At 44.0% G+C, this 19172-nt stretch overlaps 1 protein-coding gene and 1 long non-coding RNA gene across 2 annotated transcripts in view; both read right to left on the bottom strand.

Moving 5' to 3' along the window:
• Positions 1-8767, bottom strand: part of SLC2A9 (solute carrier family 2 member 9) — a 318333-nt gene extending 309566 nt beyond the window's left edge. Inside the window, exon 1 of the mRNA XM_079991619.1 lies at positions 8751-8767. The gene's annotated coding sequence lies outside the window, so the exon portion shown is untranslated. The remainder of the gene's footprint in view (positions 1-8750) is intronic.
• LOC307224712 overlaps positions 1-19172 on the bottom strand; it is a 170319-nt gene that overhangs the window by 71788 nt on the left and 79359 nt on the right. The window lies entirely within an intron of this gene.

The following is a 19172-nucleotide window of genomic DNA, read 5'->3' as shown; positions in this document are numbered from 1 at the left end:
CCCTCCTGGCTGCACCTCACAAATCCTCTGCAGTGGGGGCCTGGCACTTGCCTCCACTGCTCAGTGGAGAAGGAAGGGGGGTGCGGTGGGGGCGGTTTGCCCCAGGTGTCACCACTGAGGGGGTGACAAAATGCCAGGCAGTACTCACTCTCTCCTTGGTGTGACGCTGTGGCTTGGGTGTCCACAGGCTCTGCGCTGCCCCAAATGGTCCGCCCGCTGCCTCACCCTCAGCTGTAGGGTAGCTGAGTGGGAGGAGGCAGGCAGACTCCTCAGAGGCCTCATGGAGTGTCCTTCCCCGGCTCGTCCTGCCCCACAGGCGGCTGGCCCTGCCCCTGGGCACAGGGCACCCAATCGGCTTGCTCCGCTGCTGCCCATGCCATCCCTTCACCTCTGGAAGCGCCCCCAGGATTGGGACCTCCCTAGTGGCTGTAGCTCCCTCAAGTGGCACCTGAGCCTGGTCCAGGAAAACGAGTCTCCTGGCTGTAGCAGAGACCCCGAGAGAGCAGCAGCAGGAGGAGGAAGAAGCAGTGACCAGAACAGCTGCACCACCTCTGACCATGAGGTGCCTCGTCATCCGTAGGTAGGCCTCGGGGTGCTCCCTTAGCTTGGCGCCCTGTGCAGGTGTGTACCAGCCGCACCACTCTAATTCCAGCACCAGTGAGGAAGGAAGGAAGGAAGGAAGGAAGGAAGGAAGGAAGGAAGGAAGGAAGGAAGGAAAGAGAGAAGGAGGGAGAGAGGGAAAGAGCAAGCAAGCTTGGCACCAATGAACACTTTGTTTGCTTTTCCCTTTGTTGGGTGTATGGATTTTTTTTAAGAGTGTGGGTAGGGCCACATGATAAGTTATTTGATGGGACTGTGAAATATCGAAAGATGATGTCTACTGAATGATTTGCAAGGTGGGAGGAGGAATTATCAAATTTGAACCTGGTTGCTTATTACCCTTATTGAAAGCAGCCATGTGCAAGTAAAGCTCAAGCAGGACTGCTCAGGTGTTACTCTAAATTTATGTTGGGGGGTGGTGGTGACATTTGTGCCTGCTGCCCCCTTCACTGGCCCTGTTCTGCATGTACAGCAGAATGAAGTAGGAAACATGAAAGGTACTGTGGACTGTGCCTGCAGCTCACAGGGTTTCTTGCAAGTTCGAAAAGCAAAACAAAACAGCTCACACTTCAAGGAGAAAGATTTTCCTTTAAGCTACTTCTTGCTCTGCTAGCTTTCTGCTTGCATGTTCTTTGCTTAGCGTGAGAGAAAATTAAAAACCCTGATTCCCACTTATGACCTGAAGCAATCTTAGGGTTGCATCCTAAATGTGCGAAGGCTGACGCTGGTTTTCCTAGCTTGTCAGAATATATCAACCTAATTCTTGGCTACAAAGCAAATCTTAATATATAATACTCCCTTCTCTCTTCTTTCTACTCTTTCTTCCTTTATTATTTTTTACAGAAAATAGAAATGGTGAGGAAAAAGAAAAGCTGCTATCAAAAATGCTTTTGCTTTCATGATGCAGAGAAATCCTGGGGAAATCCACCACAGGAGACTTCCCTAGTGCTGTTTGTGACATCTTCATTCAAGCATAACATGTTTTTATTCCCTCCAGAACAACTCTTTGAAAAATGGCTTTTAGTAAGACTCTCGAGCGCCACCACCCACATCTTCTCCTCCCGCTGGTAATGTTTAGAAAAAGGAATGCATGCTGAGACACCATCATGTTCCGTGTATCCCCGTCCCTCTGAAGGATTTGGATAAACTGTGAAGCAGGTTCTGGTCTAACTCTCCTTTTCTACCTCCTTTTAACTGGTAATTGCTGCCACTGTTTCTTTCTGGAGGAAACACCTGGGAAGTGTGCTGGGTTACTTTCCTTGGTCTCCCCTTCGGTCTTGTCTCACAGCCTTGTTGCACAAGCAGATGGCTAAGCCTGAAGGCACAGAAGCTCCTGAGCTTGCCATATCCCCAGGCAGAGCAGATCTCCAAATGGAGAGCATTCAGGATTCAGGATACACAGTAACAAAAGAGGAAGTGGTCCAACAGCACAAATGAAAACAAAAAAGATCCACTTTTACCTTAATGCAGTGAAGCTGATCCATTAGGGCAGGCTTCCTCAAACTCAGTTTTGAGACTACAGTTCCCATCATCCCTGACCACTGGTCCTGCTAGCTAGAGATCATGGGAGTTGTAGGCCAAAAACATCCAGAAGGCCGAATTTGAGGAAGCCTGGGTTAGGGCAAGTGGGGCACTGCCCATCAGCTATCCCTCCTTAGTCTTGGCTTTTCCTTTATAGAATGCAGTAGCAAGAAAGATGAGGGCAAAACGAGAATTAGCTGGCTCTGCCTGCCATTGGCTCTAGCGCCACCTAGTGTTGGGGTCCCACCGGGCATCATCCACTACTGATTTTATAGGGATGTGGGTGATGCTGTGGTCTAAACCACTGAGCCTCTTGGGCTTGCTGATTGGAAGGTTGGCGGTTTGAATCCCTGCAACGGAGTGAGCTCCCGTTGCTCTGTCCCAGCTCCTGCCAACCTAGCAGTTCGAAAGCATGCCAGTGCATGTAGAAAAATAGGTACTGCTGTAGTGGGAAGGTAAATGGCATTTCCGTGCACTCTGGCACTCGTCATGGTCCTTCGTGCGCCAGTAGTGGTTTAGTCATGCTGGCCACATGACCCGGAAAACTGTCTGTGGACAAACGTTGGCTCCCTTGGCCTGTAAGCGAGATGTGTGCCGCAACCCCATAGTCACCTTTGACTGGACTTAACTGTGCTGATTTTATTATATTTGGAAAAATGTAAGCCAGTCTAAACTCATTGGTATTTATGAGGGACAATATATTGGATATGGACTTAAAGGTAAAGGTAAAGGTACCCCTGCCCGTACGGGCCAGTCTTGACAGACTCTGGGGTTGTGCGCCCATCTCACTTAAGAGGCCAGGGGCCAGCGCTGTCCGGAGACACTTCCGGGTCACGTGGCCAGCGTGACATCGCTACTCTGGCCAGAGCCAGAGCCAGAGCCAGAGCCGCACACGGAAACGCCGTTTACCTTCCCGCTGGTAAGCGGTCCCTATTTATCTACTTGCACCCGGAGGTGCTTTCGAACTGCTAGGTTGGCAGGCGCTGGGACCGAGCAGCAGGAGCGCACCCCGCCGCAGGGATTCGAACCGCCGACCTTTCGATCGGCAAGCCCTAGGCGCTGAGGCTTTAACCCACAGCGCCACCTGCGTCCCGGATATGGACTTAGTCCTACTTAATAGACATTCCATTGGTCTATTAGCCATGATAGACGGTACGTCCTGTTGATTTCAACAGGTCTGCTCTAAGAATAACTAAGTCTTGCTCCAACTCAACTTAAATTTTGTAGTGTAAGGTAAAGGTAAAGGGACCCCTGACCATTAGTTCCAGTCGTGGCCGACTCTGGGGTTGCGGCGCTCATCTCACTTTATTGGCCAAGGGAGCTGGCGTACAGCTTCTGGGTCATATGGCCAGCATGACTAAGCCGCTTCTGGTGAACCAGAACAGTGCACGGAAACGCCGCTTACCTTCCCGCCGGAGCGGTACCTATTTATCTACTTGCACTTTGACGTGCTTTCGAACTGCTAGGTTGGCAGGAGCAGGGACCGAACAAAGGGAGCTCACCCCATCACGGGGATTCGAACTGCCAACCTTCTGATCAGCAAGTCCTAGGCTCTGTGGTTTAACCCACAGTGCCACCTGTGTCTTGATCCAACTCAACTTAAATTTTGTAGTGTAAATATGTCCTAATAATTTGCCTCGCAGGCCGGCCACCAGAGAGTCACTGAATTATATGATGCAGTACTTAAAAGAAGAAGTGTGCATGTCAAGCAATGTAAAGATGCAAATATGGAGCAAAAGAAGCAAGCCACTAAACCAGAAAGTTTTCTGCTGTAAAGTGAACAAGTAAAGCAGAGCACAGAACTTGCTGTTGTGTGCCTGAAGAATCTTTGCTTATGTTGTGGAAGAATGCCAGCACCATAGATAAATGGCTTTATCTTGTTTAAAGATTTATTGCAGGCTACCCTAGCATTACATGACCATAACTTCATTATATCTAATTGTGCAGCTTGTGATTTTATTTCCTGCAAGCATACTGTATGTAGAGATAGATAATATATCCTAACTGAGTTTCCTTTGGTTCCTAATTCAAGAAAAGGGACAGAGAACTGCTAAATTCAATATTCAATGGGTTCATTGAGAAACTCAGTCTTTGTGAGTCCCAATCTCTGCAACTGCCCTGATCTACAACTCCTGATCTAGACCAATGTGTAGATCGGAACTTAGACCACAGCCCTAAACACAGTCACCTGGAAGTAAGTCTCATTCAACTACCTTCTACATGCCTCTCGAGGCAATTTACACACATAAAATAAAAATAACTAAAATGGTTTTTTAAAAAGTTTTTTTTTTAAAAAAAAATGTGGCTGATGATTTATTTGATTTCCTTCACCATACAGGCTGTGGTTCCCTCTTTCTTCTCTGATTCGGGTGAGGAATGAGGATCACTTGAGGACTCGGAGAGGGGAATGAGCCCTGATGAGATGGGAGACCCAGAGGCTACCCCCTCCCAGCCTGTGATGAGTGAGCAGCGCCCAGAGGCTGTGACAGAGCAAGAGGAGGAAAAGGAGGTGCACCTGGCGATGTCTTTCAGAGGGAGGAGGTTCCTTAAGAGGTCCCAGAAGAGAAGAGAAGAGAGAACCCCACCCTAAGAGACGTGCCTGTCTTCAGGCCAGGAATTCCCGCAGAGAGGGGGGCTCTCATGAGTAATTGAGCAATCCCCAGCTCTGCTTTAAAGTTTGATGAGTAGGTGGAGAAACTTGTTGGAACAACTCAGTGTCTTCCATGCATTCCTGGAGTCTTGCTACTACTCGTGAACTCTTGAACCTTGGTCTTTGTTCTTGGTCCAGATTTATTGGTGTTACTCTTCTGCCTTGTAAGAGCACTGTCCCTAGAATTTTCATTTAGTTTGCCACTGAGTTTTTGAACTGTTAAACTGCTGCAATAAAAGTTTACTACTTTACTTTGAAGTAAGCACCTCTGTGATCTGGGCTTTGAAGATAAGATTCAAACAAATTACCGGCAAGAATGTTGTTGTTGTTTAGTCATTTAGTTGTGTCCGACTCTTTGTGACCCCCTGGACCAGAGCACGCCAGGCCCTCCTGTCTTCCACTGCCTCCCACAGTTTGGTCAAACTCATATTCATAGCTTCGAGAACACTATCCAACCATCTCGTCCTCTGTCTTCCCCTTCTCCTTGTGCCCTCCATCTTTCCCAACATCAGGGTCTTTTCCAGGGAGTCTTCTCTTCTCATGGGGTGGCCAAAGTATTGGAGTTTCAGCTTCAGGATCTGTCCTTCCAGTGAGCCCTCAGGGCTGATTTCCTTCAGAATGGATAGGTTTGATCTTCTTGCAGTCCATGGGACTCTCAAGAGTCTCCTCCAGCACCATAATTCAAAAGCATCAATTCTTTGGCAATCAGCCTTCTTTATGCTCCAGCTCTCACTTCCATACATCACTACTGGGAAAACCATAGCTTAAACTATACGGACCTTTGTTGGCAAGGTGATGTCTCTGCTTTTTAAGATGCTGTTTAGGTTTGTCATTGCTTTTCTCCCAAGAAGCAGGCATCTTTTAATTTTGTGGGTGCTATCACCATCTGCAGTGATCATCGAGCCCTCCCCCTTCGAAATCCAGCTTGCACTTCTGGGAGTTCCCGGTCCACATACTGCTTGAGCCTACCTTGTAGAATTTTACAGTCAAGAATAGGTGGGTCCTAATATATCAAGTGTCCAAGGCCACAATAAAGAGGTGCATCTTCCGCATAGGACAAAAAAAATTCACAATGAAAGTTGCAGACACACTGCTGTGGGGAAGAAACCCCATAACTTAGACACTGCCATAAGATTGCCACCCACAACGTCTGCAGAGAATTCCCCCACCCGAACTTAACCTACTGCTGATGTCACAGCATTCTGCATTTCCCCACACCCAGTTCCCATCATTTGCTGCGGCTGCTGCTGAAGCATCCAGAGACCATATTCCATAGCAGCTCCTACCTAGGAGAAAGCCGCCCACAGAACTTCACTTTGGGGGCAACACAGAAATGTTCATGAATTCATCCATGCATGCCACAAAAGAACCCTATTGCCTTCATGACAGATGCAGTAAGAATAATGAAATAAATTCATAGAATTGAGGGGCTGGAAGGGACCAGGAGTTGTCCCCAAAATTGATATGCCTTACCTGCTCTACTTTTAAAGATGCAGAACGGGATCCATTGTTCATAGAATCACAGAACTGAGGAGCTGGAAGGGACATCGAGGATAATCTAGTCCAACCCCCTGCAATGCCAGAATCTCAAAGCATCCATTACAGATGGCCAACCAACTTCTGCTTCAAAACCTCCCATGAGGAGAGTCCACAACCTTCTGAGGGAGTCTGTTCCACTGTCAAACAACTCTTACTGTCAGAAAGTTCTTCTCAATGCTTAATGGGTCATGTCTTTCTTGTAGCTTGAATCCACTGGTTTGAGGAGAAAACAAGCTTGTTCCATCTTCCATGTGACAGCCCTTTAGGTACTTGAATATGACCATAGTATCTCCTCTGTCTCCTCCTTTCTAGGCTAAACATACTGAATTCCCTCAACTGTTTCTCATAAGGCTTGGTTTCCAGACCCTTGATCATCTTGGTCGCCCTCCTCTGCACACATTCCAGCTTGTCAATATCCTTCTTCAGTTGTGGTGCCCAGAACTGGACACAGTATTCCAGGTGTGATCTGACCAAGGCAGAAGAGAGTGGTACCATGACTTGCCTTGTTCTGGACACTATACTTCGGTTGATGCTAGAATAACAGTAGCTTTTTTTTGCTGCTACATCTCACTGTTGAGTCATGTTAAGCTTGTGATCTACTAAGACGCCTAGGTTCTTCTCACATGTACTACTGGCAAGCCAGGTGTCCCCCATCTTATATTTGTAAAGCTGGTTCTTCCTGTCGAAGTGTAAAAACTTACTTGTCCCTATTGAAATTTTATTTTGTTAGTTTGGGCAGAGTTCTTCAATCAGTTAAGGCAGTGGTCTTCCAGCTTTTTGAGTCCATGGCTCCCTTGACCAACCACATTCTTTCTGTGGCTCTACTGGGGGACCCACTTCAACTAGGGGTTTCATTACAGGATGCACAAAAGTGGGGATTCTCCCGTTCCCCCTCACCCCTGCCCTGCCCCGGCCCACCCCACTCCTTTTCGATGCCATTTTTGGCGTGAGTGTAAGTGGGAACGCACATGCTGACAGGAACCCAAGCAATGCAGGCACCAGATCAGGGATGGAAACAACCATCTCCCCCCAAAATGGCGCACACAAGCCACTTCTCCCTCCCTCATTGGAGAGATCTCAGCCTGCATCCCTCTTCCCACAGCAGTGACCCCTTCACACCCAGCACAGGCTCTCTGAGGTGCAGATTTACTCCCAAGTAAAAGCTTTTTTTCTCCATTATACTCCCTCAAGCAGCAGGTCAAAGGGGCACCATTAACACTCCCTCCCCCCAGCAGTCACTATCAGCTGGCCTGACCCAGCCCAAGCAGCCAAACAGCAGCAGATCAAAAAGGCAAAAAGCCTCTGAGAAGCAAGTAGACACTGAAAATTGCTGGCTTACCTACACATTAACACCCGACAAGGGCAATCTCTAGTTAGGGACACCAGCAGAGGCATACTTTTCCCTTCTACGGGACATGCTTGCGCTCTACCTGACTCTGAGCTTGTGGAAGGAGCCTCTATGTAAGAGCACCAGAAATGGAGAGCAGGGGGAGACAGTGGCGTAGCGTGGGGGGTGCAGGGGGGGCCGGCCGCACCGGGCACAACATCTGGGGGGGGGGCGCAAATTACTTGCCTTGCCCCGGGTGCTGACAACCCACGCTACGCCACTGGGGGGAGGGGAGAGACTAGGAACCTGGGACTGGGAGGCAGTGAGGAAGAGGACGACTCTAGGAAGCAAGACCACCGCAAGGTAAAGACACAGGCTCCTCTGAACACCGTTCCTTGGAGAGAAAGGGAGAGAGATAATGTAGGAATATATGGACTGCAAGTTAATGAAAGGATGCCTCTGACCCCGGGGCTCCCTTGGGTGCTCCTCAAGTCTCCCCAGGGCGCCGCGGCACACTGGTTGACAACCAATATGTTAAGGCTATCTTGAATTCCGATTCTGAGATTCTGAAACTCTGAGAACGGCGATGCAAAATCAATCAACTGGGACGGCTTTCAACTTTCCCCCTGCAGAAGTATTAAAGAAACTAGAACTAAACTGAAGAAACTATTAATGTGTTAAAAGATCTGCAAGCTCCATTATTTTATTTTGTGCTACTTATTGGTGTTGCAAGTCCCCCATATTATGAGGGAAAGATGATGAAAGAACAGCATATCTCCTATTCTGTCTTTGCAAATTTAGCAGCACTTAAAAGGATAAAGTAACATTTTGTAAACTCTTGAACACATCCCTGAAGAAACTCACGGGCAGCCTGGTTCTATATGTGTTTACTCAGAAGTAAGCTTTACTGAGTTCAGTAGGGACATACTGCCAAGTAACTACATATCAAATTTTAAACATAGCTTTTTTTTAATCTGATGAAATATCAGTTTTACTTTAACTTATGTATAGTAAGAAGATATAATTGTTTTATTTATTCATATTTATATGACTGTAGACACACATTCTCATTCATACATTCATATTTACATATAATATATTAACCATTCTTACCTTATAAGGCCAGGAACAGAATACATAAGTAACTCTTCAGAAATGAAATATGCCTGGGAAGCTCTCAACTGCTATAATTCTGATCACATGAGTGTTGCTAATAGCATTTGAGAAAAGAAAATGCATCCTATTGCTCCTCTTTCCTCCTTTCTGGCTTCCAGAAGGCTTTTTGGCAATTATTTTCCAATTTCCCTACTGGGCATAACAGCCATCATTCACTCATACCTTCCTATTAAGGCTCTAGCAGATTTAAGGAATGTTCAGCTACCTTCAGAAACCCTTTCCACAATCAGTAAAGGAAACACTACTGAAGAATCACACCCTCATTTAGGTTGCAGGCTCAGAAATATTAAAAAATTCCTTAAACTTCACCATCCACACCACACACTGAAATTGTGGAGAGAATTTTTTGACAAACATTATGAATTTTGGGACCTAGACTACTAAAATGTTTTGTGAAAATCCTCATGGTTTTGGTCAACTCAGCTTCACCATCTTTAGCTTAACCTTGGGATCCATTTATTTCAATAAGTTTAAAACTATTTGATTTATGAGTTGCAGTTCACTGTATGACAGTATCCCCAGGGTCTTGGAGGCTAAATTAGAAATGATAATAAATTGGCAGTGAGCCACAGTGCAGTCCACAAAGGCGGCATAAAAGATGGGAAGATAATGGCAATGGTGCTCTGCAGAACTTTTATCTGCCCCATACATTTAGATTTGAAGGGGGCCAGCCCAAAGCATTTTGGCACAAGGTGAACCACAAAATGGCGGCAGGGGGGCTGCCAGAGAAGGAGAGGTGAGTGAAGATCTATGTTGGGAACAAGGCAGAGAATCAAATCAACCTTCCATGAGGCACTGGGAAAGGGGAAGGAGTCCAGTCTGAATCACGTTGGTCAGGTTGAAGCCTCCAAGAGACACGAGGGGGCAGCTTCCATCATTTCCTTCCTGGGGGTGGTTGGAGACCAGCTGCCCCATCCAGAAGGTGGCAGATGCAACTACCTAGGAATGTGCCACAGACGTCATTGCATTCGCCAGGACCAGATATGCTACCCCTGTTGATCCTGCTGTCGAAGGTGGTTTGGTTGCCTCACCTTGCCTCTTGAGTGGGCCGGCCCTAGATTTGACAACGGTCTTGCAATTTTTATTTAGTGCTCCACTGAAAAATATGCTTCCAGAGTCTTCAAATGCTGTTCATATTTGAAGTAAGAAGTATTTATATTAGCATGAGAAATATGGCCCCTTCAAGCTCAGGAGCATAGATGGCACTTTCAGCCTGCAAAACATTTTGGACTAGCAAACAAGATATGAAGGATTAAAGTTTGATAACTTAGGGCATGTCTGAAAAGGGAATGACTGTACCACTCATGTGGCTTCAGTCCAATAAATACTAGAGCTCCTGGCTTAAATGGGCATATTTACTGGAACAGGAATACAAGGCCTTACCATTAAACCAGCCATTCAGCAGCGCTGTACCACGAATGTTGCCACCATGCTTTCTGCCAACTCTCCATATCGTCCTCTACAACTACCTGCTATTTGGGAATCGTTCTTGCCTCTCCCTATTTATTTTTGCACAGAGACTATAATCAGAACCTGCATGGCTGAAACAATAATTTAATTGATGTGTTCATTATACCTACACCCCATTCCTCCTTCAAAGAACCTCGCAGCAGTTCCTGCAAGCCTTAGCAGATGTCAGGCCCTGCTGGAGGCCTTGACAAATGTGTGGCGGAGGCGTTTGACCCAGGAGATGGGGCAGCGATTATGGGGTTTTCTGCCACCCACAAGGCAGGAGCCAGGATGTGGGGAGGGGAGGAATGGCCACAGCTGCCACAGCTGGAGATGGATATGCAGGATGCATTGGAGGAAGAGGCTGTTCAAGCAAGGCACAGGCCGCTCGATTCTTTGCCAGCCTGTGTCCTAGAACCAGGAGGGGCTTGGAGAGGGAAGAGCAGTGATGGCTTTCATGGAAGAGAAGCCTCAGGTTGCACACGCACACCCCATCAGATGAAGGTGATATGAGTAAAAAAAACTGCTCCTTTTCCCTTATGGGGTACTAAGAGTCCTTCTGTAGGTTCTCTATCGGTAGGTGAAAATAACAGAGACCAACCAGAGAATATTGAGAAGCAAAGCAGCTAGTAAGCCTGATCTTTATTAACTGTTGCAACAGGGTGCTCCCGTACATGCAGGAGAGAGGAGGAAGACCTAGAACAAAGGTGTGCCCGCCCATATACAGACATTTGATATTGCCCGCCCTGGAGTCCAGGACCACCCCCAGAAATATACATGCATCACAGAAGGGGTGTAGCCCAAGACCACCCCGCAGATACATCATATCTTCATCACAGAAAAGGCAGTCTACAGCAGAAATCTGAGTGCGTTGTTTTTACCCTGTCTGCCAGGTTACCTGTTAATGGTCACTTGACTGGATTACCTGGGGAGAATGACCATTCTTTTGTAATGATAATACTTAATTCCTGAGCCAGGTGACCAGGCTCACCCTAGTCACACCTTAAATGTGCCCTTAAGGCAGGATTTGTGAGGACAGAGACAATGGGGAGGTTTCTGTATTTCCTTCGACCTTGTAGAGAAATATTTGAGGTGACTGAAAGAGTCAAAATGACTTTAGGACTTTTCCTATGGCTTTCAGACATGTGGTTTATATATTTATATATGTGTTTGCCTGGTACATTTATGAATATATATATATATATATATATATATGACCTAAAAATTCTTATCACAAAGGTAAATATGCTTGCTGCGGTGGGAGGTCACAGTCCCACTGATGCTGCAGCTGCTCTGCAGAGCACAGACCTGGGAGCAGCTGCCTAGAGCCTGGGAGAGTCTTGCATGTGTGTCCAGGGCGGGAGTTGCTGTGAGGGCAGGCGTTTGTCGATAAAGAATTAACTGTCAGGCGTGCGTCTTCCTTGGCTGGGGTGTGTGTGTGTGCCTAGGACAATGTATTATGGTCATTATATATATATATATATATATATATATATATATATATATATGACTTTTTGTAATACATTAGAATAAAAGAACAAACTAGTCTAAACAAAAACAAAGAATCAAGAGAGAAAGAGAAGACCTTCGCTTGTCTCACACAGAAAAAGGTGAGCCCTCCCAGCTCTCACCTGAGAGCCTTCCTTTCTCCTCTCACCTGGGAGTTCTTCCCTTCCTTCCCTGCCTCTCACACAAGGTCCTTCATCACCTTCATCTGCATGTTAACCAGGCCTTACGCCTGGGTTGGGGATCAGACACAATACAAAAAATTGAGATGAAAAAGCAAAAGAGAAAGAGAAAGAAACAATAGAGACGCGGAGAGAGAAGGGAGAGATGGGGGGGAGGGGAAGCAAAGGAAGCTGAAGGGGTTAAGCATTAACAAAATTTCCAAAAGAGGTACTTCCAATTTTACATTGGGTTTATGCCATTGGAACCATTGGTTAATACGAACGTCTGTCTACTCTACTTTCTGTCAGACACATTTCCTCTAAGTTACAGCATCTCACAGTCATTCATTTCCGTTCCTGATGTGAAAATAAAATGTACATAATGCCTAATGCCTAATGATAATTTCCTTTAATAAAATAATTTGTGCAGGCCTAATCAATTTTCCCTAGGTGGGGGAATTTCTGCCCACTTAATTAATGTACTTAATTAATAAACTTCCAGCCATAGTGGCTAGTGCTCAGTCAATCTGTCCTGCCTTCAAGAGACACAGCTTCATCAAAATACATCTCTAAAGGACTGCTTCTCTTCTTCTGAAGGTGGATGTCTTAAGTCCCCTTTGCATTAAAAAGTATTGTAAGCTCAAGGGTTACAATACAGTCAGAAGTAAAACCCACTGGGGAAGTGTGTGTACATGGGAGATTGCAGTACTGATCTCCTTTGCATTCCGTGTAACTTAAAAAAACACGATTCGGCTTATTCTGCAAGCAAAGTGACACTTTTTATAAAAAGTCTACATTTGTAGAGAAGATTTCCCCCAAATAGTAACTATATTCATGATTTGCTGATATGTTACTTATCTTTTTTTTTTTTTTTAAAAAATAATATTTATTAAAGTTTTGAAAGTTACAGAAAGAAAAAAGAAAAGGAATTAAACATAACAAAACCATACAATACAACCCAAAAACAAAAATATTACATATACATAACAAAAATAAAACAAAAACAGTTAAAAAAAAGAAAGAAAAAAGAAGCACAACCAATACTTTCAATGTTATTAACTTTCTTTTGCTTGTTTCAGCGACCTCCTCACACCTCCCTTTTTTGTATTCCACTTCGATTATTTGTTTCAGCAAATCCTTTCCATCTTGCTCAAACTTCTGTCGTATCATTTAACTTAACAAATTCTAACAATATTTTTTCCTTTAATCCAATTACAATCTATTATACTTAATTCTTTATAACATTTCTGCTAAAGCCATGTAACTTCATTCCAACATCTTTCTAACATTCCTTAATTTTACAATATTTCTGTAGATAATCTTTAAATTTCTTCCAATCTTCTTCCACCGAGATATGTTACTTATCTAAGCAACTGATCCGGTGTCTTTTTAACATGACTTCAGGAAACTGCCACTCAGCACAAAAGAGTTTTATCTGGCAGATGAAAGCAGGACCACCCATCGCACTATGTTAATACAGTAATGTCATTGCACTGCAAGTTGCATCCCACACCCAATCTTTTCTTTAAAAAAAAAAAGGATGGCAGAGGAAAATGTAGATAACAGCCAAAGACACTGTGAACAAAATCAAGATCCAAATCGGGTTGTGTTTAAACCAGAAAAATCAAAGGGAGGCAAATCAACGTTTTCCCATAGTACTCAGATAAGGTGCTACACATTATTTAAAAAAATATATTTTTTTCAAAACCAGGGTGGAGTAACATGACCAGTGGCAAATATTTGCTATGCAGCAAAGAAATGCAAAGACCTTTTCACTTTTGGAAAAATGTATGGACTGTTATAAGAGGTCAACAGTTCTGGTAAACGGAACTGTCATACTTGTCGATTGTTTCTCGCACTGCTAGGGCTATCTGTAGAGCAGAATATGTTTAAAATGAATACAATGAAATTATAATTCCAGGCAGTTCTGGAACACACTGAATTGAATGCAGTAGCAGCCAACAGCAACAGCTATTTAGTGCAGGGCTATAGATATTTCTGGTAGGGGCACCTCCCAGTGCCTCAGGTGGGTAGCAAAGGCTGGCATAGATTTCTGCAAGAGCGCTCTGTAAAAGACTGAGGCACATCTGATGAGCCATGGAAGTTTATTTTTTGCTCAAGGTTTGTCTCCTACATACCCCAAAGCAACCCATTGTGGTAGTGTTGGACTTTGATTGGGAAGATGAGAGTTCAAATCACTATTCAGCCACGATAGAAATTAGGGTGTGTTTCATGGTCCCCCCACATAGTCCCACTTTTGATGGTGAAATGGCCCCTCATTCCCCTTTATCTGGTATGATAAAAGGGCTAATTTGCTAAGCCACTACATTTAAAAGAGGCTTTCATTGGGCAGGGATATACCGTAGCTGTCAACAAAACCAATAGGACTGTAAACAGTCAATTAATTTTAATGATGTCTGAATTTACCAGCAGGCTATTAGACAGAATGTGCTCATTAACTGTCCCTTCCTGGATGTCACCAGCCCATACCAATTAACTGATCTTTAGGCATTTGTGTGTCTTATGAGGTTTCCACAGTTGCCGAGGCAAAGTGTGGTTCTAAGATCCCACAGATATCACCCATACAAGTTAAGCAGATTAACATTGACCAAGAAAAAAATTCTTTACAAATTGGGTTTATGCCATTTAGATTGCTTATGGTTGAGAAAATGGATGTTTTTATGGAGGCGAGGATGGTGGTAAGAGACTTTATAGCTTGATTTTACCGTAACCCCCCCCCCCCAAGAATTATGGTTTGATTTTCTCCAATATTGTTGAAGGCAATCAAATAGGAGGTCAAATAGGAGGTTATGCTTATATCAGTAAAGGTAAGGCTGTTTGGACTTAGAATGCTATTTAGCTACAATATGTACAAGCTACTAAAACTATATATATTTTTAACAAAAGCTGAAGTAAAAACTGAAAGAGACTAAAAATATATCCCTTTAATTTAACTGACATGGTACCATAAACTTAGCAGACATGGCAGGATCTAAATTTGACATTAATTGTAACATGTTCCAATACTAATAGAACAAATCGATTAATGAAATAGAAAAAGACCACAAAATTTGAAGGATCGGTAAATACAGTGTTGCTAAACAAAGGGAAAGGAGGATAGACAGAAACCTAAACACAAGATTATTGAGCAAAGGTTTAAAAAGCAGTTATTACTTAACATTTTCATCAGATCACTTAAAATTTCTTTGTATAACGTGAAGTCGTTTCCTCCCATAATGTCCCATTTTAGGGTGACCAAGAACCCAACATGGGAACAGATGAAAAGATGAGCTGATACAGAAAGGAAGAGGCTTATTCTTAAGGGGCAGAGAGCACATTTGGCCCTCAACTGGAGATATTCCCAAACTCTGTCTCTGAATGGGTCCTTGTGAATTAATGGCTGCCATGAATATATATGGGGAAATGATGACATGCTTCACCCGTTGCTGAGAAAATGCAGGCAGCCCTCACAGAAAGGGAACTGCAAGCCATGCACATCTCGCCCCTGGCAATCTGCAAGCCTTAGCCCCACACAGAAGCCCCCACCCACCCACCCACGGTAATAATGAGAAATAAAAACAGGAATTTAGTAGAATTGAAGTCTGACAGACTGCATACTTGCCAGCACTTACTTTTTCTTTTTCAGTCCTTGTTCCTTTGCATCCCTTGCTCTTCAGACGAAAGTCTCTCTCCCATTCTTCCCAAGATGTGTCACACTCTTTTATACATCTCTCCTCAGAGGGTTAAATGACCTTAATTTCAGTGACCTGGTTGGCTGAGCAATGCAATACGCCCACATTCTCTTTCTCCAAGGACAAATCTTTCATTTGAGGTTTTTATCAGAGGTTGGGTGGCCATCTGCCATGGACGCTTTAGCTGAGATTCCTGCATAGCAGGGGGTTGGACTAGATGACCATGGGGTCCCTTTCAAATCTACAGTTCCATGATTTTATGAAATGGAGACAGAAGTCTCTTTGGCTCAGTGTTCCTTGACCCACAAGCACTAGTTTCAAGAGTCACTTCTACTCTCACATTCTTTTCTCCTAGAAGTAGATCACGTATCCTAGAAATATTTTTTCTTGTGTTGCTTGGCATGGATATACAAGGAAGTTGGCTCAGCTGTGAGAAGACAAATTCATTACAGGAGAGTGGTTCGTTATTCACCCAACTGGGTAACACTCTTACATTCTTTACATTTTTAAAGAAAGTAAAACAAGTTGTGTGTATTCTGTATGTTCCAGGTAATTTTCCAGTTGATATTATTTTTACCAGGGACTGACTTAATTCTCAGAACATGAACATGAACATTTCCAATTTCAAAAACTGGAAATGCTTAATCTTTCACCTTTATTTCACCTAGAAGCAGTCACATCATCTAAAGGTCATTTTTCTTGGGCCTGAGGTACGAGGACTTGGGAGGTGGCTCAGTAGAGACAAGAAAAATCAGTTACTAAAGACTGATTTACTACCCATTTGAATAGCTCTCCTACAGTCATTAAATATTTTTTTAAAGAAAAAACAATATTAATGTTATGTTCTGGGCAATTTTCCCATTGATATAAGTTTCACCAATCACTCAAACCATGAACCCATCCCTGCTGAGAACAATGCAATGTTTTGTATTATGCAATTAGAGTGTATAAAGTTTAGACAAATTACAAAGACAGGCTTTCTTAACTTTATGATGGATGTGCAGGACACCCCACCTCTAAATGTAGAAAGTTTCTATCAAAGGCAGTATCAGTCCAGGTTCTCGAAACTTTATTCAGATATTTTACCTGAGGAGAAACCTCCAAATTTGTTTCTTTAAAAAATTGATTGAAGTGACATTTCAGGGACAATGCTCACTTTAATCAGCAGTATAAAATTAATCCACACCAACAGTATAAAACTTGTACATTCATAAATGACAGGAATCCCAATATTTATGGATCTTACATAAAGGTTGAAGAGATATTATTGTAGTATCCTCCCGAAAGGGGCTGATGTCCAGCATGCATAATTCAATGATTAAAAAAACCCCTGCCAATTGAATGTTGGCTGAAGCACCGCAAAAAAGGGGAACTTGGAAGCCAGGTTTATATCTGCCTTAGCAGATATAAAAAGGTAAAAGGTAAAGGACCCCTGGACGGTTCAGTCCAGTCCAAGGCAACTATGGGGTGTGGCACTCATCCTGCTTTCAAGCCAAGGGAGCCGGCGTTTGTCCACAAACAGCTTTCCGGGTCATGTGGCCAGCATGACTAAACTGCTTCTGGTGCAGCTGGACACTGTGATGGAAACCAGAGCGCATGGAAACACCATTTACCTTCCCACCGGAGTGGTACCTATTTATCTACTTGCACTGGCGTGCTTTCGAACTGCTGGGTTGGCAGGAGCTGGGACAAAGCAACAGGAGCTCACCCTATCGTGGTGATTCGAACCACTGACCTTCTGATCAGCAAGCCCAAGAGGCTCAGTGGTTTAGACAACAGCGCCACCTGTGTCCCTCAGATATACCCCACGGTCCTCACAGATTTTGTGCAATGCTGCAGATGTGCTAGCTTACAACTTAACTCTCCATGCACGCACAATTTGACATCACATTTTAAGCTCATAGCCAGATAGGGAGGATGAAGCACTTGGATCCAGCAAATATGCCCCATATTATCCTGGTCCTATTCTGCATTATGGTCTTCCTCAGTGCTTTTCTTCTAGAAAAAAGGTGCTGGTACTGTGTACCCTTGAGTACCCCCAGAAAAAAGCAGTGGTCTTCCTACATTGCCAGAGGGATTCTCTTGTGAGTTGCACCATACCTGTTTGTTGCTCACATCAGTAGCTGGCAGGATGGCTTAACAGGTGGGAAATATGCGGGGCTCAGGGGATCTCCTTTGTCGCAGGTGGGGTGAGAGTGGTGCTGCCAGGGGTGCTAGTGGCTTGGTGTGCTGTGTTTAGCTGTATTTCCTAGCACCATTGCGATTAATGATGATACTAGTCATGAAAAATAACAAAGCAAGTTTTTAACACACTTAGGGTTGGGTGTGTGTGTTGGGGACAGAGCTGCAATATGGCACAAGCTGGTGGTTGATGGGGGTGGGGGCGCATGTGGTTGTGAGATGTAGTTTCCCACAACAGATTCTCAGGTTTCCAAATGGGCCACAAAAGGTTGGTCATTCCTCATCTAACCATTGCCCCACGCTGTCATATTATCCCACTGTCAAAGGGAAAGGCATTGCACATAGTATCCACTAGGTGGCTTCCCCTGTGGGCATAATTTTAAATATGCGCAAACCAATGAAAGTGGACCTTCCTCAACAAGCCTGAATTAAGCCCATAAGTAGTTTTCTCCAAATTTGGAAACGAATATACAATGTCCCTTTGTGAAAATTATAGTGTCAATGCGCCAAATTTCAGCACTTTGCAAATTGTTTTTCCGGTGGTATTTTTTTATTAGGCCAGTGTAAAATTTGGCACATTCATAGACCCCATCACACAGATGTATTTCATTGTGCAATACCATGCATGCTTTCCTTATCCATTGTTTGTATATGTTATGTTGGCTGAATCTTTATTCTGTTACATTGAAAACTAAAAAAAAAAGTGTGTGTGTGTGGTGGTGGGGATCAAAGCATGCCTAACTGTGATCAGGTCAGAACTCCCCCCACAAAAGATTCAGCTGAAGAATAAGCAGGTAAAAAGGACTCTCGTGTCTTGACTGCCTCCTCCTCCAGCAGCAGAGGCCGATCCAGAATAACTCCCAGGCTATGTGCTTCAAGGGGAGTGAAACTCTGTCCAGAACAGCCTTGTTACAGAATGAGGAAAGGGCAACATTTCAATTTCTCTCACTTTCTCCTTTTTCCAATCTGAAGTACAGTTCTTCATATTTTAACACCAGTTTGCAATTTTTTAAAATAGTCCCCAAGAAAATTAATCAGCTAATCTTTCCCACTATTGCATATTTCTATGCATTTTTGCCTAATATGCACTTCTTCTTTTTGCAAAGCAATGTCCTCTAATATAATGCATTTTTGTATGTTGTCATAATGAATAAATGTATTTTAATGGACATTTTCCTGCTAGCATATTCATTTTTGTACACGTTACTAGGTTGGACAGCTCTATTGCAAAATTCAGAGAAGTCCAATTTTTGAAGCGTGGCGGTGTTTTGGTTTGCATATTATTATTTCAGAAAGTACAAATAAGGTAGGTTCACTTTTAAATGCAAACTGAATCTTATTTCTCCCCCATCTTTATCCAAACGTGGCTC

This window comes from Podarcis cretensis (assembly GCF_951804945.1).
Source record: "Podarcis cretensis genome assembly, chromosome: 9".
Lineage (NCBI taxonomy): Eukaryota > Metazoa > Chordata > Lepidosauria > Squamata > Lacertidae > Podarcis > Podarcis cretensis.
Note: the sequence above shows the minus strand (reverse complement) of the source record. Positions and strands in the feature narration are given on the sequence as shown.